This window comes from Schistocerca nitens, chromosome 10 (genome assembly GCF_023898315.1).
Source record: "Schistocerca nitens isolate TAMUIC-IGC-003100 chromosome 10, iqSchNite1.1, whole genome shotgun sequence".
In the NCBI taxonomy this organism is placed as follows: domain Eukaryota; kingdom Metazoa; phylum Arthropoda; class Insecta; order Orthoptera; family Acrididae; genus Schistocerca; species Schistocerca nitens.
Window position 1 is genome coordinate 153,503,114 of NC_064623.1, and position 15,623 is coordinate 153,518,736.

The 15,623-nt window shown below is 39.4% G+C and overlaps 1 protein-coding gene across 4 annotated transcripts in view; it reads left to right on the forward strand.

Moving 5' to 3' along the window:
- The window catches only part of LOC126210322 (fasciclin-2), a 998,930-nt gene that overhangs the window by 911,860 nt on the left and 71,447 nt on the right, over positions 1-15,623 (forward strand). The gene's annotated exons all lie outside the window — the stretch shown is intronic.

A 15,623-nucleotide genomic window follows, 5' to 3' on the forward strand; every position in this document is an offset into this window, starting at 1 on the left:
TGCTGTTGTGTTGGGCACCCCATTTTGAAAGTTGCATATTTATGTTGATGATTACTAGTTCCGACCAGTATTTGATCAGCTTCGGATCTATATAGTTGCTTTGGCCCTCATATGTATACAGAACTACAAATTACAATGTCACACAAATTTCCCATCTGTGCTGCATCCTTATACTCCAGTGTACTGTATCATTATAAGCCTGCCAGTAGGTTTCAGAATCACACAAAGTTTTTATGATCGAGTGGCAGGAAGGGTTCAGGGTGGGGGAATCATTGTTGTGGTTTTCAATCAGAAGACAGGTTTGATGCAGCTCTCGACACCAGTCTATCCTTTGCAAGCCCCTTTATTTCTGCGTAACTACTGCGACCTACATCCTTGTAACCTGTTTACTGTAGTCAAGCCTTGGTCTCCCTCGACAATTCTTACTCCCCCAGTCTTCTGCCCACTTCATTACAAGATTCATAATTCATTTATGCTGTAAGATGTTTCCTGACAGCCTTTAAATTTCTTTTTTCTCCAATTTAGTTCAGTATACACTTGTGCAGTGATGGTCTGGCTTGGCTGCCAGCTTTGCTTCCAAAACTTAACAAAGTTTCTTTATTTTTCCTTAAGTCTCTCCCTCCTCGAATGCCTGTCCCATATTTGCGAACGTTTTATCGCAGGTTTACCATTTTCTAGCTTACCTATAACTTCTAATTTCTTCTTTATCACTTCAATAGTATGTTTGTTGCATTTATCTGTCACCTTTGTAGCGCTTGCAAACTGTCCATAACTTCAGCAACAACAAGAGATGTTATTAAGGTTAAATCTGTCAACAGTCTGTTTTAGAAGCTGTTAAGAGATCTGTTGGTGGTAAGAAAAGTATGACTGAAGATGCCTTCTGCCAGTTGGATTATCAAAACAGAGCAAACACTGAGAAGGGAATCATCCTAGAAGAAAACAAAAATTTTTTCTTGTAGTATTGGCTTTAAAAGAGTTGGAAATTATTGATGTTTAGCTCCTAGTGGAAGGGATAGGCAAACAGGTAGATAGTAAATTGACTGCAGATGTTACATGATAGAATCATCATAAGATCGGAAGATGAGAAAGGAAACAATTGCAAAATATTTCTGCTATGTCCGACGGTGGTATTTTGGGCCTGCAGCATCTTCCAGCAGTAAAACATGAGTCACGGCATAATAGTGTATTTTAAACAAAAAGTTTGTTCTTATAGCAACATGATACTCAAGGCTTCACTCATTTATTTATTTATTTTTAAAAATTACCTAACCATGCCTACGTAATACACAAACTGATTCATCTACACACGGATAATCAGAAGCTTGCTATAGGAAATAAATGATCTGTACTGATACTCTTGTCTCAGTTAGGTTATATTTGTTATGAAACTATAGGACAGAATTAGTGGCCTGTGCTTCCTTCAGGAGGTGAAATAACAGAACTACTGACAGGCACATGTCAAGATACACATTACATTTTCCTATCTTTCGAGTCTTGTTGCAAAGATTATGGAGACAGAGATGGAGGTTGTGTTTATTCCTGCATGTCAGAAATTTAAAATGGTATGTATTAGCAAGTAGCATAACATGTAAGATGAGTGGGATGCTGTTTGGCAATACTCATAAATTTAAATTTGTGACATGCTGGTATTAACGGTGAAGATACAGATAGTCGCAGGTACGATTGAAATCATTTAAATAAAGTATTAAGTTACTCATAAGTTCCACTGGTATTTCAGAGTTGTTGTTGTTGTGGTCTTCAGTCCTGAGACTGGTTTGATGCAGTTCTCCATGCTACTCTATCCTGTACAAGCTTCTTCATCTCCCAGTACCTACTGCAACCTACATCCTTCTGTATCTGTTTAGTTTATTCATCTCTTGGTCTCCCTCTACGATTTTTACCCTCCACTCTGCCCTCCAATACTAAGCTGGTGATCCCTTGATGCCTTAGAACATGTCCTACCAACCGATCCCTTCTTCTAGTCACATTGTGCCACAAACTCCTCTTCTCCCCAATCCTATTCAATTCTTCCTCATTAGTTATGTGATCTACCCATCTAATCTTCAGCATTCTTCTGTAGCACCACATTTCGAAAGCTTCTATTCTCTTCTTGTCCAAACTGGTTATCGTCCATGTTTCACTTCCATACATGGCTACACTCCATACAAATACTCTCAGAAACGACTTCCTGACACTTAAATCTATACTCGATGTTAACAAATTTCTCTTCTTCAGAAACGCTTTCCTTGCCATTGCCAGTCTACATTTTATATCCTCTTTACTTCGAACATCATCAGTTATTTTGCTCCCCAAGTAGCAAAACTCCTTTACTACTTTAAGTGTCTCATTTCCTATTCTAATACCCTCAGCATCACCCGATTTAATTTGACTACTTTCCATTATCCTTGTTTTGCTTTTGTTGATGTTCATCTTATATCCTCCTTTCAAGACACTATCCATTCCGTTCAACTGCTCTTCCAAGTCCTTTGCTGTCTCTGACAGAATTGCAATGTCATTGGCGAACCTCAAAGTTTTTATTTCTTCTCCATGGATTTTAATACCTACTCCAAATTTTTCTTTTGTTTCCTTTACTGCTTGCTCAATATACAGATTGAAAAACATCGGGGAGAGGCTACAACCCTGTCTCACTCCCTTCCCAACCACTGCTTCCCTTTGATGTCTCTCAACTCTTTATAACTGCCATCTGGTTTCTGTGCAAATTGTAAATAGCTTTTCGCTCCCTGTATTTTACCCCTGCCACCTTCAGAATTTGAAAGAGAGTATTCCAGTCAACATTGTCAAAAGCTTTCTCTAAGTCTACAAATGCTAGGTACGTAGGTTTGTATTTCCTTAATCTAGCTTCTAAGATAAGTCGTAGGGTCAGTATTGCCTCACGTGTTCCAATATTTCTACGGAATCCAAACGGATCTTCCCCGAGGTCAGCTTCTACTAGTTTTTCCATTCGCCTGTAAAGAATTTGTGTTAGTATTTTGCAGCTGTGACTTATTAAACTGATAGTTCAGTAATTTTCACATCTGTCAACACCTGCTTTCTTTGGGATTGGAATTATTATGTTTTTGTTGAAGTCTGAGGGTATTTCGCCTGTCTCATACATCTTGCTCACCAGATGGTAGAGTTTTGTCAGGACTGGCTCTCCGAAGGCTGTCAGTAGTTCTAATGGAATGTTGTCTACTCCCGGAGCTTTGTTGTGACTCAGGTCTTTCAGTGCTCTGTCAAACTCTTCATGCAGTATCATATCTCCCATTTCATCTTCATCTACATCCTCTTCCATTTCCATAATATTGTCCTCAAGAACATCGCCCTTGTATAGACCCTCTGTATACTCCTTCCACCTTTCTGCATTCCCTTCTTTGCTTAGAACTGGGTTGCCATCTGAGCTCTTGTTATTCCTACAAGTGGCTCTCTTTTCTCCAAAGGTCTCTTCAAGTTTCCTGTAGGCAGTATCTGTCTTACCCCTCGTGAGATATGCCTCTACATCCTTACATTTGTCCTCTAGCCATCCCTGCTTAGCCATTTTGCACTTCCTGTCGATCTCATTTTTGAGATGTTTGTATTCCTTTTTGCCTGCTTCATTTACTACATTTTTATATTTTCTCCTTCATCAATTAAATTCAATATTTCTTCTGTTACCCAAGGATTTCTACTAGCCCTCGTCTTTTTACCTACTTGCTCCTCTGCTGCCTTCACTATTTCATCCCTCAGAGCTACCCATTCTTCTTCTGCTGTATTTCTTTCCCCCATTCCTGTCAATTGTTCCCTTATGCTCTCCCTGAAACTCTGTACAACCTCTGGTTCTTTCAGTTTATCCAGTTCCCATTTCCTTAAATTCCCGCCTTTTTGCAGTTTCTTCAGTTTTAATCTACAGTTCATAACCAATAGATTGTGGTCAGAGTCCACATCAGCCCCTGGAAATGTCTTACAATTTAAAACCTGGTTCCTAAATCTCTGTCTTATCATTATATAATCTATGTGAAACCTGTCCGTATCTCCAGGCTTCTTCCATGTATACAGTCTTCTTTTATGATTCTTGAACCAAGTGTTAGCTATGATTAGGTTGTGCTCTGTGCAGAATTCTACCAGGTGGCTTCCTCTTTCATTTCTTACCCCCAATCCATATTCACCTACTACGTTTCCTTCTCTCCCTTTTCCTACTGACGAATTCCAGTCACCCATAACTATTAAATTTTCATCTCCCTTCACTATCTGAATAATTTCTTTCATTTCATCATACAGTTCTTCAATTTCTTCATCATCTGCAGAGCTAGTTGGCATATAAACTTGTACTACTGTGGTAGGCGTGGGCTTCGTATCTATCTTGGCCACAATAATGCGTTCACTATGCTGTTTGTAGTAGCTTACCCGCATTCCTATTTTCCTATTCATTATTAAACCTACTCCTGCATTACCCATATTTGATTTTGTGTTTATAACCCTGTAGTCACCTGACCAGAAGTCTTGTTCCTCCTGCCACCGAACTTCACTAATTCCCACTATATCTAACTTTAACCTATCCATTTCCCTTTTTAAATTTTCTAACCTACCTGCCTGATTAAGGGATCTGACATTCCATGCTCCGATCCGTAGAACGCCAGTTTTCTTTCCCCTGATAACGACGTCCTCTTGAGTAGTCCCCGCCCGGAGATCCGAATGGGGGACTATTTTACCTCCGGAATGTTTTACCCAAGAGGACGCCATCATCATTTAACTATTTCAGAGTGTGACTGCTCAACACCTACAATATGTTCAGGAAAGTGACACAGAGTGGTAGGTAGAGACTCTCTCCAAATTTCAATTTGTAATGCACATCGAGGCATAGGTGGGGGGGAAAGCATGGTGTAAAATGGAGCATTGCCTGTATTTTACATCCTTGAATTCACTAGATATGAGTCAGTTGTGACAGTTCATTGATGCTTTTGTACCAAATATCAGGTAAAACCTCCAACAGACAAAACAATCCTGTGGTGGCACCACACGTTATGGGGAACTGGCTGCTTATGTTGTCAGCACTGTCAGCAGGGAAGGTGGAGAATGTGCAGGAATCATTCTTTGGGAACACCAAGAAATCAACAATGTGTGTGAACAGAGGGCTGCAGCTACAGCACTCGACTGCCTGGAGGCATTCTGTGCAAATTTCTGCATGTAAAACGAACTGGCTGCACTTTTTACATGCTACTTGGGACAGTGAGCTTCGTTCTGATTTTCACAAATTTAATGTTAGATACATATATTATACACAAATTTGTACATACATTTCTCAGCTTTCTAATGCTGTTTGCAGTGTTTTTGTGACTCATATTGTTAGATTACAGATAACAATTTTGTCCATGTAAAGGCTTTTTTGCATTGTTACGTTGTCATAAAAAATAAACAGTTAAAACTAATTACAGTCAGACATCCCTAATTATATATACTTAGTAATTCTGCTGCTACTTTCAGTCCATAATAATATTACGAATGTGAAAGTAAATCTGGCTATTACACTTTCACAACTAATGCTGAATCGATTTTGGTGAAATTTCATATGGAGACAGCTGCGTATTACAAGATGTTTACTGATTTGAAGAATATAACATGAAATACGGAGACTAATTACTATTTGAAGAAGCCATTTTCTCTTTGACTTTAGGATTTTGTCATATCTGTGAAAATGTTCTACATAATGTGATTAAACATAATAAATATCTACAGTATGATTAAACATAATAAATACCTACATAGTATGATTCAACATAATGAATGCAGTGCTTATCCAATCCTCAACATGTTTAATCTATACTTCTATACTAATAGCAATCACAAGTTTGTCACATTTTAGCCACTGAGTGTCATGCGTCTCCTATAGCTTGTTTTTCATATCTTAACAAGGCACGTTTTTTTAAGTAAGTACTAAAATTAAAAATGAAACAAGTAGACTTTTCTTAGCAGTTTTATTTTTACATGAAAGCCTGTACTTTAATCTACTTCTCTACATAATTCTCAGCAATATTAAGGCACCTATCACATCATAGAACCAGCTTTTGAATATCATAGAAATCTGCCACCTGATCAGACAATCATCTCTCTCACTTTCTCATCACTTTCAGCATCAAATCATCAGTAATGTCTGAAGGTTGATCACTTCTTTCTTCATCATGCACATTCATATGGGCATCTTCAACAAGCTCTCATCCATTTCCGTACCACTCTACCTCTCATAATGTTTTCTCTACACACTTCATTGATGTGACAACAAATTTCAGCCAAAATTCACACCTGTAGCAGTAAGAAAACAAATTACAATGTTTATTTCACAGAGCGCAGGATTCTCAATCAGAGGAGGCATTTCAATTACGATACTCACTGAACATTTTTGGGAATTATGTAAAAAAAGTAGATTAAAGTACAGGCTTTCATGTAAAAATGAAATTGATAAGAAAAATCTACTAATTTTATTTTTATTTCAAAATGTTAATTACTTAAAAAAACATGCCTTGTATTTATGCACTTATCCCAATGTTGAATACATGACTGGAATCGTTTCTGGAAGGCTTCTTGTGGAAGGGTGTTCAGATGCTCTGTTGTGGGCCTCTCAATATCAGGAATGGTGTCAAAACATGCTGCACAGGGCATTGTCATGATGAAGAAGGAAGACATCGACACACTTTTCTGGTCTCTTTCTTCATACATCGTTTTGCAAAAATTGCAGAATGCCCTTGTAAAATTTGATGTTTGCAATTGATTAACTGGTCTTTCATTGGGAACTCTGAATTTTTGCCCTACCCACACACTCAAGTTTCATTTCCGGTTACAGTTTTGGACATGAAGTCCAGGTCTGAATAAAGATGGTCCTTTAACTTTGTGAAAGTGACACACAATTTTCCTTCTGTTCATCACTCAAAAGCCATGGATCAAATTTTACACTCAATTAGCACTCGCTAGTCTCATTTGCAGATTATAAGTTAAAATGCTTTGCACAGACTCAAACAAAATGCTAAGTTCTTTGCTAGACTTTCAAATAGTTATTCACCTATTTGAACAAACAATTTTTGTCACCTTTTGCTCGTTCTCTTCTGGTTTTGGGGTTAATGGATGTCCCGTACGTTGCTCGTCTCGTACTGACTCATTTCTGGTTTTATCGCTGATGCCACTTGTAAATGGTATTCAGAGTTACAGTATTATGGACATACATAAATTTCAACATTTTATGAGTTTCTTTGACACTTTTTGCGACTTGAAACAGAATTTAATATTAATGCATCAGTATCAGAAAATTGAGTCCGCCTCGATGCAAAACACCTTGTTATTTGTTTATTTCTTTATTCTCCCAAACAAATAAATGAATAACAAAGTTTTTTGCATCAAGGTGGACTCAATTTTCTGATTATTACTGTTTTTCTATGCAAACAGGGACCAAATGAAAGAGTTCCAAGATAAAATCATTGTTCGAAATCCACGATGCACGACAGACATGGAAAACACAACCTCACTCTAATGTCTCTGGATGCTGACTGAGTCAGAACTTGTTCCATCTGGACACTGCCTGTCTTAACAGATCAGGCTGTCAGATAAATTACATTAAATGGTTCTATCATCAGTAGTTGCTGATAAAAATTTCATTCACTCTATTTTTTGGTCATACCTCATATTTTGTCTTAGTTTATACCTGTTCTGGCCAATGAAGTCAGCCATGGCAATTAGCCTTCCAAGTTTCACGCTATTGGTCAGATTTTTCCAACTAAGAGGCCAGAGCCAGTATACATGTTTTGTTTGACTTGTGGTCTAAAATTCTCATACTTCGGGCATCTGCCAATCACTGTGCTGGAAAGAGCAGTGTCATCTACTGATGTCAGCATGAGACTAATACAGCTGCTGGGCCCTGTCTGGCTTGCCTAACCAACTTCCTCAGCTGTCAGTACATGTACCCGACTCAGCCTTGCATCTTCCTAATGTCACAACAGGATGCACAGCTCTGTCTGTTTTGTAAAGGAGAGACAGTTCCCATCTTCATAGTTCAGAGAAATTTGTGCTGGAAGGGAGTATCTAAATGACCCGTGTAGTGACGCAGCCGTTGAAGTCATATGTGCTGTGGTGCACAGCATATTGGTTGGTGAAGTTTGTGGTTCGCCACAGTTTAGCAGTGGCCATTCGTGTGAGTAGACTGCCTGTCGTGCCCATACAGAATGCTGTACAGTAATTGCAATATAATAATGTAGAACACTGCTGCTTTCACACGTGGCCCTGCCGTTTATTGTGTAGGAAATGGAGACAGGTCGTGAACTTGGGCCAACCACAAGGGAATGAACTGTGGGATGCAGGGGTGGGAGTATGATCGGACTAGGGATGGACGAGAATATTTTGCAGGTTGAGTGGGCAGTGGAACACTACTTTGGGGGATGTGGGTTGGATTTTGGATTGGAGATCCTCATCTCAGGACACGACTAGAAGAAGTCGAAGTTATGGAGGATGTGGTTTAGCTTTTTGAGGGCAGGGTGATACTGAGTGATCAGCAGAGTGCTGATTTGTGGCCGGTTAATAGGTTTGGTTGTACCAGAGGATCAGATGGTGTGGGAGATTTGTTTATGAATGAGCTGGATAGGATATTTTGTCAGTAAAGACTCTGGTAAGGTTATCACTATATTTTGACAACTGCTGTTTTCCACTATTGACACGACGTTGGGTTGTGAGGCTGTAAGGAAGAGATTTTTTGGCACGGAGCCTATAACAGCTGTCAAAGTAGAGTTATTGTTGGTGGTTTGTGCGCTCGATATGGGCAGACGTATTTATGGAGCCATCTGAGAGGTGGAGACTGACGTCTAGGAAGATGGTTCAAAAAGTTGAGAAGTATCAGGTGAAGGAGATTTGGAATAAGTGTTGAAGCTATGGAGGAAAAAACAAATGTTGCCCTTCCTATGAGTCACATTGTGAAAATGTAATAAGTGAATGTGATCCAGGTTCAGCATTGCACCTGATAACCAAAAAGGCCGGTTCACTGTCATACTATATCAGAGAAAAATTTCAGATAAAATCAAAATTGCTTTTCAAAAAACAAAGCTGAAAGCAAACTTCAGAACACAGGCAAACCAGTACAAATGTATCATTGCGTAGAACAATCCTGTAAGTTTACCTGTTCAGGTGTTAACAAGTTGAAATATGATAGCTGTCAGAAAATGTACGTAGGAGGGACAGGAAGAACTTTTAAAACAATATTCAGGAAACAACTTAATATCACTGGCATCTTCATTAAGCTCACACCTGAAAGAACAACAACACGCAGCCTGTAAAATATTACAATGCTTGTCAATCCTAAACACCACTGAAAAAGGTAGACTGCTAAATATTTTGGAAGAAATAGAAATTTTCACATATCTGACAAAAAGTCTTGATGTAATTTTGAATTAACAGGTTGACCGAAAAACAAAGAATTCATTGAAAATTTCACAAATGTTCTCATAAACCTTTGGTGCTGAAATCATTCCTCCATTTAGAAATTTCAGTAACGCTGGTGATAGAAATGAAATGATATGTCAGGCATGAACCATGGACCTTGCCGTTGGTAGGGAGGCTTGCGTGCCTCAGCGATACAGATGGCCGTACCGTAGGTGCAACCACAACGGAGGGGTATCTGTTGAGAGGCCAGACAAACATGTGGTTCCTGAAGAGGGGCAGCAGCCTTTTCAGTAGTTGCAGGGGCAACAGTCTGGATGATTGACTGATCTGGCCTTGTAACATTAACCAAAACGGCCTTGCTGTGCTGGTACTGCGAATGGCTGAAAGCAAGGGGAAACTACAGCCGTAATTTATCCCGAGGACATGCGGCTTTACTGTATGATTAAATGATGATGGCGTCCTCTTGGGTAAAATATTCCGGAGGTAAAATAGTCCCCCATTCGGATCTCCGGGCGGGGACTACTCAAGAGGACGTCGTTATCAGGAGAAAGAAAACTGGCATTCTATGGATCGGAGCGTGGAATGTCAGATCCCTTAATCGGGTAGGTTGGTTAGAAAATTTGAAAAGGGAAATGGATAGGTTAAAGTTAGATATAGTGGGAATTAGTGAAGTTCGGTGGCAGGAGGAACAAGACTTTTGGTCAGGTGATTACAGGGTTATAAATACAAAATCAAATATGGGTAATGCAGGAGTAGGTTTAATAATGAATAGGAAAATAGGAGTGCGGGTTAGCTACTACAAACAGCATAGTGAACACATTATTGTGGCCAAGATAGACACAAAGGCCATGCCTACTACAGTAGTACAAGTTTATATGCCAACTAGCTCTGCAGATGATGAAGAAATTGATGAAATGTATGACGAGATAAAAGAAATTATTCAGGTAGTGAAAGGAGACGAAATTTTAATAGTCATGGGTAACTGGAATTTGTCAGTAGGAAAAGGGAGAGAAGGAAACATAGTAGGCGAATATAGATTGGGGGAAAGAAATGAAAGAGGAAGCCGCCTTGTAGAATTTTGCACAGAGCATATCTTAATCATAGCTAACACTTGGTTCAAGAATCATAAAAGAAGGTTGTATACCTGGAAGAATCCTGGAGATACTAAAAGGTATCAGATAGATTATATAATGGTAAGACAGAGATTTAGGAACCAGGTTTTAAATTGTAAGACATTTCCAGGGGCAGATGTGGATTCTGACCTCAATCTATTGGTTATGAACTGCAGATTGAAACTGAAGAAACTGCAAAAAGGTGGGAATTTAAGGAGATGGGACCTGGATAAACTGAAAGAACCAGAGGTTGTAGAGAGTTTCAGGGAGAGCATAAGGGAACAATTGACAGGAATGGGGGAAAGAAATACAGTAGAAGAAGAATGGGTAGCTTTGAGGGATGAAGTAGTGAAGGCAGCAGAGGATCAAGTAGGTAAAAAGACGAGGGCTAATAGAAATCCTTGGGTAACAGAAGAAATATTGAATTTAATCAATGAAAGGAGAAAATATAAAAATGCAGTAAATGAAGCAGGCAAAAAGGAATACAAACGTCTCAAAAATGAGATCGACAGGAAGTGCAAAATGGCTAAGCAGGGATGGCTAGAGGACAAATGTAAGGATGTAGAGGCTTGTCTCACTAGGGGTAAGATAGGTACTGCCTACAGGAAAATTAAAGAGACCTTTGGAGAGAAGAGAACCACTTGTATGAATATCAAGAGCTCAGATGGCAACCCAGTTCTAAGCAAAGAAGGGAAGGCAGAAAGGTGGAAGGAGTATATAGAGGGTTTATACAAGGGCGACGTACTTGAGGGCAATATTATGGAAATGGAAGAGGATATAGATGAAGATGAAATGGGAGATAAGATACTGCGTGAAGAGTTTGACAGAGCACTGAAAGACCTGAGTCGAAACAAGGCCCCGGGAGTAGACAGCATTCCATTAGAACTACTGATGACCTTGGGAGAGCCAGTCATGACAAAACTCTACCATCTGGTGAGCAAGATGTATGAGACAGGCGAAATACCCACAGACTTCAAGAAGAATATAATAATTCCAATCCCAAAGAAAGCAGCTGTTGACAGATGTGAAAATTACCAAACTATCAGTTTAATAAGTCACAGCTGCAAAATACTAACGCGAATTCTTTACAGACGAATGGAAAAACTGGTAGAAGCGGACCTTGGGAAGATCAGTTTGGATTCCGTAGAAATGTTGGAACACATGAGGCAATACTAACCTTACGACTTATCTTAGAAGAAAGATCAAGAAAAGGCAAACCTACGTTTCTAGCGTTTGTAGACTTAGAGAAAGCTTTTGACAACGTTAACTGGAATACTCTCTTTCAAATTCTGAAGGTGGCAGGGGTAAAATACAGGGAGCGAAAGGCCATTTACAATTTGTACAGAAACCAGATGGCAGTTATAAGAGTCGAGGGGCATGAAAGGGAAGCAGTGGTTGTGAAAGGAGTGAGACAGGGTTGTAGCCTCTCCCCGATGTTATTCAATCTGTATATTGAGCAAGCAGTAAAGGAAACAAAAGAAAAATTCGGAGTAGGTATTAAAATTCATGGAGAAGAAGTAAAAACTTTGAGGTTCGCCGATGACATTGTAATTCTGTCAGAGACAGCAAAGGACTTGGAAGAGCAGTTGAACGGAATGGACAGTGTCTTGAAAGGAGGATATAAGATGAACATCAATAAAAGCAAAACGAGGATAGTGGAATGTAGTCAAATTAAATCGGGTGATGCTGAGGGGATTAGATTAGGAAATGAGACACTTAAAGTAGTAAAGGAGTTTTGCTATTTAGGGAGTAAAATAACTGATGATGGTCGAAGTAGAGAGGATATAAAATGTAGACTGGCAATGGCAAGGAAATCGTTTCTGAAGAAGAGAAATTTGTTAACATCGAGTATAGATTTATGTGTCAGGAAGTCGTTTCTGAAAGTATTTGTATGGAGTGTAGCCATGTATGGAAGTGAAACATGGACGATAACTAGTATGGACAAGAAGAGAATAGAAGCTTTCGAAATGTGGTGCTACAGAAGAATGCTGAAGATAAGGTGGGTAGATCACGTAACTAATGAGGATTTATTGAATAGGATTGGGGAGAAGAGAAGTTTGTGGCACAACTTGAGTAGAAGAAGGGATCGGTTGGTAGGACATGTTTTGAGGCATCAAGGGATCACAAATTTAGCATTGGAGGGCAGCGTGGAGGGTAAAAATCGTAGAGGGAGACAAAGAGATCAATACACTAAGCAGATTCAGAAGGATGTAGGCTGCAGTAGGTACTGGGAGATGAAGAAGCTTGCACAGGATAGAGTAGCATGGAGAGCTGCATCAAACCAGTCTCAGGACTGAAGACCACAACAACAACAACAAGTCAGGCAATGGAAAATCCAGGATGGAAAAACTGTGGCCAAAACAAGTGGACCACCCTGTTGCAGAACATGCTGCGAAACATGATATCCTATATTTCAGTGTTTGCTTTATAGACTGTGCCATATGGATCCTTCCCACCAACACCAGAAACTTTTCTGAACTGCGCAGGTGGGAACTTTCCATGCAATACGTCATATGTTGCTGCAACCCTCCTCGCCACAACCTTTGTTAGTCAGTGTTCTGACTCATCCAGCCCGTTCCTTGTTCCCATTCCAGGACTATACAGCCATCATCGCACCACTACACCCTGTCTCTCCTCTTCCACTGCTTTCCAAACCCCACCCCTCCCGATCTCTCCCCTGCCCTCTGTCTAACGCACAGCACTTCACTGTCTGCCACCCCCACCATACTATCCCTCCATCTCCCCGCCCCAGCCCCTCCCTATTCCCAACCAGTTGCCACTCCCATCATGCACTGGTGCTGCTGCTTGCAGGGTGGTTTCATTTGCCTGAGACTGCAGTTTTGTGTGTGTGTGTGTGTGTGTGTGTGTGTGTGTGTGTGTGTGTGTGTGTGTGCGCGCGCGCGCGTATGTGTTTCTATTGTTGATGAAGGCCAGTGGCCAAAAGCTTTAATTGTGAAAGTCTTTTTGTCGTGCGTATCTGCGACCAAGCATCTCCACTATATGGTGAGTAGCAACTTTCCTTAATATAGTCTATGAAATAAACAACTCAATAAATATATTTGGATGCTAGCACATTGCCATTAACAAGCACATAATCCCTAAATTTATATGCAGATTTAACTGTCGTATAGTTAAATAATTATATGACTGTTGCTGGCAAATGTCTTTTGGTTGTGATAAGAAAGCAATATTTAAAGCAAGTTAAATTATATGAAAAAATAGCAGTCACATTAAATAATACAAAACACTGAATGGCAGAGGATAAATGTATTTGGAAAAATATTTTTTTCAGCCGTAAAGAAAATGCTGCTGACAGTTGTCAGCACCAAATACTAGACCGACAATAAATAAATAAATAAATATGAGATATTTTCAAGAACTCCACTATGTTTTTTCTTAAGGAGTTATGTCAAAGATATTGTGTTCCTGCTTCCACTACCATTTAATTTGCAAGAGTTGCAACTAAGGATCAATTAATGCACTAGCCGATATTGACTGTGACGTGGTAGGAGGTGTACAACAAGAGATTGAGTATCATATTGAAGCAAATGGTGCCCATACTGCACACTTGAAATGTGAGTCAAAAACTTGGAGAGATGCTCCAGCCATTGGTATGTGTCAATGTTGCTGTATCTCTCATAGTTTTTGTGCAGTTGTCTTGTGAAACCCTGGAGGTACTTATGAATGATGTTGTACAATAAAACTATCCTAGATTTTGGAATTATCAGTTCATTTCTCTGAGAGGAAAGAGCAAATGATTGGAAAGTAAAGAGCACAGGTTGAGATGCACCCACCTGCTGTGATCTTCCCTCTGTCTATACAGCATGTGGCCCATCTCAACCTGCAGTCTGGTTGGGATGCCTTTACTTCCCACCCAATTGCTCCTTCCTCCCTGAGCAACGAACTTACACTTTAGAAGGCTAAGTATATGTGTTTCTCAACAGTGCTTAGAATTTCATCTCCTGAAGGCAAACACTGGAGAGCTGTGATGTCATTCTATGATCTTCACAATTCACTTTTCCTTTTGGAGCAATTTTAAGTACACCGGTCAACAGTCACAAAACGTTTCTTCATTTATGAGAACCATATGAGGTGTTTCTGCAAGATAATTGGAGGGGTCAGCAGAAGACAGTGCTAACTCTCAGTTTAATAAAGATTAGTTTGGTCACACTATCTGTTGTATTTTTGAGTGCACCGCATGCTAGCAACAACTTTTCCAGCATTTACTACTGGAAAGAGTACAATTACTATATAATTTTTTGCCATACTGTGTACTGTGGTCTTCTGTTTGAATTCAGTCAAACATGTAATATACAGCAACTCAAAATATGCTCTTGTGGGTTACCACTTTCTTCCACCAACCATTTCAGATCAGTCCTCAATCCAGGTCTAATTTCAGAATTTGTGTATCTGCCTCAATTTTCATATAATGATGTTTTTGTAAATTACTACTGCAGCATATGTATTATATGTCTCTGGCAAACAACAAGACTTCCAAATGCAAACAACAACAAAATCTATCAGTACATAAACGAATCAAGGAAATGAATAAAATAAGAATAAAGAAAAGTAAAGAATCACACAATAATATTTCCTTCCAAATTTCTTGTGATACTTGGAAAGCCAGTAATCCGACAACATTGCGGTACTCCATTTGCCTTGATGAAGATTCTCAATTTGGGACATGTCATGGTGAAACTGTTCCCCATGTTTAGCACTAATGCCACCAAAGTTATCTGGGAAGATATCCCTGTGATCATTCAAGAAATGTAGTTTAAAGTGACAAGTTACATCCTGTAATGTGGTATGATCTCTGTAGTTCTTGTACAATATTTATAATAGTTCTCTGCCCTGTGGTTTCCTAACAAGTTGTTCCAGACACATGAAAGATAGCCGTGCCAATTTTAACACCAATCAGCAAATCAACAAAATGTTCATGACTCATTAATTCCTTAATTTGCAGTCTCGCAAATACTCCTCCCTTCATTTTGCTTTACTGGTCCATTTGTAGTTTTGTCTGTGGCTTTCACAAAGTTTGTGTTGAGACACTCATTTTTGGGGTCAACAAGAGCAGCTCATTTTCTGAAATTAATTGTCTTTTTTTCTGTCTGCTGTTCCACTTGC